Genomic DNA, 5,000 nt, shown 5'->3' with positions numbered 1-5,000 from the left:
CAACTCCGAGTGCCCCCTCCAGATACTTTTTCAACAGATTAAACATGCTTTTTTACCTATATGTTCATGGAAATTTTAGAACCATATGAAGTTGAATTCATGTTTATGTACTTTCTTAATGTGAATACTATTTCAGAAATGTAGCAAAAAGTTCATGTTGATGTGCCTTCTTAATATGAAAACAATTTAAAAATGTTGGAAAATGCTTGAGAAATTTTGTCTGAAAAGAAATCGACAAAAGATACATATGGCACATTGGAAGACTCTAATCCCCAGAAATGAGTTGTAAAATAAAAGTACCTTAGTGTTTCTTTGTACTTTTTGAATTAATGAAATCTGTTTAGCAAAGTAAAATGCACATTATCATAAAAAAGTCACCATGATATAAACTGCGCAAAAATATTTCAGTTTTTACGTAAAAAAAAAAAAAAAGAGTGTGTGTTTTCCAAATGTAGGGGGTATAGCTCAGTGGTAGAGCATTTGACTGCACATCAAGAGGTCCTTGGTTCAACTCCGAGTGCCCCCTCCAGATACTTTTTCAACAGATTAAACATGCTTTTTTACCTATATGTTCATGGAAATTTTAGAACCATATGAAGTTGAATTCATTTTTATGTACTTTCTTAATGTGAATACTATTTCAGAAATGTAGCAAAAAGTTCATGTTGATGTGCCTTCTTAATATGAAAACAATTTAAAAATGTTGGAAAATGCTTGAGAATTTTTGTCTGAAAAGAAATCGACAAAAGATACATATGGCACATTGGAAGACTCTAATCCCCAGAAATGAGTTGTAAAATAAAAATACCTTAGTGTTTCTTTGTACTTTTTGAATTAATGAAATCTGTTTAGCAAAGTAAAATGCTCATTATCATAAAAAAAGTCACCACGATATAAACTGCGCAAAAATATTTCAGTTTTTGCGTAAAAAAAAAAAAAAGAGGGTGTGTTTTCCAAATGTAGGGGGTATAGCTCAGTGGTAGAGCATTTGACTGCAGATCAAGAGGTTCTTGGTTCAACTCCGAGTGCCCCCTCCAGATACTTTTTCAACAGATTAAACATGCTTTTTTACCTATATGTTCATGGAAATTTTAGAACCATATGAAGTTGAATTCATGTTTATGTACTTTCTTAATGTGAATACTATTTCAGAAATGTAGCAAAAAGTTCATGTTGATGTGCCTTCTTAATATGAAAACAATTTAAAAATGTTGGAAAATGCTTGAGAAATTTTGTCTGAAAAGAAATCGACAAAAGATACATATGGCACATTGGAAGACTCTAATCCCCAGAAATGAGTTGTAAAATAAAAATACCTTAGTGTTTCTTTGTACTTTTTGAATTATTGAAATCTGTTTTGCAAAGTAAAATGCACATTATCATAAAAAAAGTCACCACGATATAAACTGCGCAAAAATATTTCAGTTTTTACGTAAAAAAAAAAGAAGAGGGTGTGTTTTCCAAATGTAGGGGGTATAGCTCAGTGGTAGAGCATTTGACTGCAGATCAAGAGGTCCTTGGTTCAACTCCGAGTGCCCCCTCCAGATACTTTTTCAACAGATTAAACATGCTTTTTTACCTATATGTTCATGGAAATTTTAGAACCATATGAAGTTGAATTCATGTTTATGTACTTTCTTAATGTGAATACTATTTCAGAAATGTAGCAAAAAGTTCATGTTGATGTGCCTTCTTAATATGAAAACAATTTAAAAATGTTGGAAAATGCTTGAGAAATTTTGTCTGAAAAGAAATCGACAAAAGATACATATGGCACATTGGAAGACTCTAATCCCCAGAAATGAGTTGTAAAATAAAAATACCTTAGTGTTTCTTTGTACTTTTTGAATTAATGAAATCTGTTTAGCAAAGTAAAATGCTCATTATCATAAAAAAAGTCACCACGATATAAACTGCGCAAAAATATTTCAGTTTTTACGTTGTTAAAAAAAAAAAAAAAAAAAGAGGGTGTGTTTTACAAATGTAGGGGGTATAGCTCAGTGGTAGAGCATTTGACTGCAGATCAAGAGGTCCTTGGTTCAACTCCGAGTGCCCTCTCCAGATACTTTTTCAACAGATTAAACATGCTTTTTTACCTATATGTTCATGGAAATTTTAGAACCATATGAAGTTGAATTCATGTTTATGTACTTTCTTAATGTGAATACTATTTCAGAAATGTAGCAAAAAGTTCATGTTGATGTGCCTTCTTAATATGAAAACAATTTAAAAATGTTGGAAAATGCTTGAGAAATTTTGTCTGAAAAAAAATCGACAAAAGATACATATGGCACATTGGAAGACTCTAATCCCCAGAATTGAGTTGTAAAATATAAGTACCTTAGTGTTTTTTTGTACTTTTTGAATTAATGAAATCTGTTTAGCAAAGTAAAATGCACATTATCATAAAAAAAGTCACCATGATATAAACTGCGCAAAAATATTTCAGCTTTTACATAAAAAAAAAAAAAAAAAGAGGGTGTGTTTTCCAAATGTAGGGGGTATAGCTCAGTGGTAGAGCATTTGACTGCAGATCAAGAGGTCCTTGGTTCAACTCCGAGTGCCCCCTCCAGATACTTTTTCAACAGATTAAACATGCTTTTTTACCTATATGTTCATGGAAATTTTAGAACCATATGAAGTTGAATTCATGTTTATGTACTTTCTTAATGTGAATACTATTTCAGAAATGTAGCAAAAAGTTCATGTTGATGTGCCTTCTTAATATGAAAACAATTTAAAAATGTTGGAAAATGCTTGAGAAATTTTGTCTGAAAAGAAATCGACAAAAGATACATATGGCACATTGGAAGACTCTAATCCCCAGAAATGAGTTGCAAAATAAAAGTACCTTAGTGTTTCTTTGTACTTTTTGAATTAATGAAATCTGTTTAGCAAAGTAAAATGCACATTATCATAAAAAAAGTCACCATGATATAAACTGCGCAAAAATATTTCAGTTTTTACGTAAAAAAAAAAAAAAGAGGGTGTGTTTTCCAAATGTAGGGGGTATAGCTCAGTGGTAGAGCATTTGAGTGCAGATCAAGAGGTCCTTGGTTCAACTCCGAGTGCCCCCTCCAGATACAGATTAAACATGCTTTTTTACCTATATGTTCATGGAAATTTTAGAATCATATGAAGTTGAATTCATGTTTATGTACTTTCTTAATGTGAATACTATTTCAGAAATGTAGCAAAATGTTCATGTTGATGTGCCTTCTTAATATGAAAACAATTTAAAAATGTTGGAAAATGCTTGAGAAATTTTGTCTGAAAAGAAATCGACAAAAGATACATATGGCACATTGGAAGACTCTAATCCCCAGAAATGAGTTGTAAAATAAAAATACCTTAGTGTTTCTTTGTACTTTTTGAATTAATGAAATCTGTTTAGCAAAGTAAAATGCTCATTATCATAAAAAAAGTCACCACGATATAAACTGCGCAAAAATATTTCAGTTTTTACGTAAAAAAAAAAAAAAGAGGGTGTGTTTTCCAAATGTAGGGGGTATAGCTCAGTGGTAGAGCATTTGACTGTAGATCCCGAGGTCCTTGGTTCAACTCCGAGTGCCCCCTCCAGATACTTTTTCAACAGATTAAACATGCTTTTTTACCTATATGTTCATGGAAATTTTAGAACCATATGAAGTTGAATTCATGTTTATGTACTTTCTAAATGTGAATACTATTTCAGAAATGTAGCAAAAAGTTCATGTTGATGTGCCTTCTTAATATGAAAACAATTTAAAAATGTTGGAAAATGCTTGAGAAATTTTGTCTGAAAAGAAATCGACAAAAGATACATATGGCACATTGGAAGACTCTAATCCCCAGAAATGAGTTGTAAAATAAAAATACCTTAGTGTTTCTTTGTACTTTTTGAATTATTGAAATCTGTTTTGCAAAGTAAAATGCACATTATCATAAAAAAAGTCACCACGATATAAACTGCGCAAAAATATTTCAGTTTTTACGTAAAAAAAAAAGAAGAGGGTGTGTTTTCCAAATGTACGGGGTATAGCTCAGTGGTAGAGCATTTGACTGCAGATCAAGAGGTCCTTGGTTCAACTCCGAGTGCCCCCTCCAGATACTTTTTCAACAGATTAAACATGCTTTTTTACCTATATGTTCATGGAAATTTTAGAACCATATGAAGTTGAATTCATGTTTATGTACTTTCTTAATGTGAATACTATTTCAGAAATGTAGCAAAAAGTTCATGTTGATGTGCCTTCTTAATATGAAAACAATTTAAAAATGTTGGAAAATGCTTGAGAAATTTTGTCTGAAAAGAAATCGACAAAAGATACATATGGCACATTGGAAGACTCTAATCCCCAGAAATGAGTTGTAAAATAAAAATACCTTAGTGTTTCTTTGTACTTTTTGAATTATTGAAATCTGTTTTGCAAAGTAAAATGCACATTATCATAAAAAAAGTCACCACGATATAAACTGCGCAAAAATATTTCAGTTTTTACATAAAAAAAAAAGAAGAGGGTGTGTTTTCCAAATGTAGGGGGTATAGCTCAGTGGTAGAGCATTTGACTGCAGATCAAGAGGTCCTTGGTTCAACTCCGAGTGCCCCCTCCAGATACTTTGTCAACAGATTAAACATGCTTTTTTACCTATATGTTCATGGAAATTTTAGAACCATATGAAGTTGAATTCATGTTTATGTACTTTCTTAATGTGAATACTCTTTCAGAAATGTAGCAAAAAGTTCATGTTGATGTGCCTTCTTAATATGAAAACAATTTAAAAATGTTGGAAAATGCTTGAGAAATTTTGTCTGAAAAGAAATCGACAAAAGATACATATGGCACATTGGAAGACTCTAATCCCCAGAAATGAGTTGTAAAATAAAAATACCTTAGTGTTTCTTTGTACTTTTTGAATTAATGAAATCTGTTTAGCAAAGTAAAATGCACATTATCATAAAAAAAGTCACCATGATATAAACTGCGCAAAAATATTTCAGTTTTTACGTAAAAAAAAAA

General features: G+C 31.2%; 5 non-coding genes across 5 annotated transcripts in view; all 5 read left to right on the top strand.

Moving 5' to 3' along the window:
• TRNAC-GCA (transfer RNA cysteine (anticodon GCA)) overlaps positions 1 to 18 on the top strand; it is a 72-nt gene extending 54 nt beyond the window's left edge. The window contains exon 1 of the tRNA in view: positions 1 to 18. This exon is cut by the window's left edge and continues 54 nt beyond it. This is a non-coding gene — a tRNA (tRNA-Cys).
• A 1,451-nt stretch (positions 19 to 1,469) lies between these two features.
• Positions 1,470 to 1,541, top strand: TRNAC-GCA (transfer RNA cysteine (anticodon GCA)). Its single transcript has one exon. It is a non-coding gene; the product is annotated as a tRNA-Cys (tRNA).
• Positions 1,542 to 1,986: 445 nt separating this feature from the next.
• On the top strand, positions 1,987 to 2,058 carry TRNAC-GCA (transfer RNA cysteine (anticodon GCA)). Its single transcript has one exon. It is a non-coding gene; the product is annotated as a tRNA-Cys (tRNA).
• A 439-nt stretch (positions 2,059 to 2,497) lies between these two features.
• On the top strand, positions 2,498 to 2,569 carry TRNAC-GCA (transfer RNA cysteine (anticodon GCA)). The gene has a single exon. It is a non-coding gene; the product is annotated as a tRNA-Cys (tRNA).
• Positions 2,570 to 4,518: 1,949 nt separating this feature from the next.
• TRNAC-GCA (transfer RNA cysteine (anticodon GCA)) lies at positions 4,519 to 4,590 on the top strand. Its single transcript has one exon. It is a non-coding gene; the product is annotated as a tRNA-Cys (tRNA).
• The last annotated feature ends 410 nt before the right edge of the window (positions 4,591 to 5,000 follow it).

This window comes from Ranitomeya variabilis, chromosome 1 (assembly GCF_051348905.1).
Source record: "Ranitomeya variabilis isolate aRanVar5 chromosome 1, aRanVar5.hap1, whole genome shotgun sequence".
NCBI lineage: Eukaryota > Metazoa > Chordata > Amphibia > Anura > Dendrobatidae > Ranitomeya > Ranitomeya variabilis.
The sequence above is the reverse complement of the archived record's forward strand: the minus strand, read 5'-3'. Positions and strand labels throughout refer to the sequence as shown.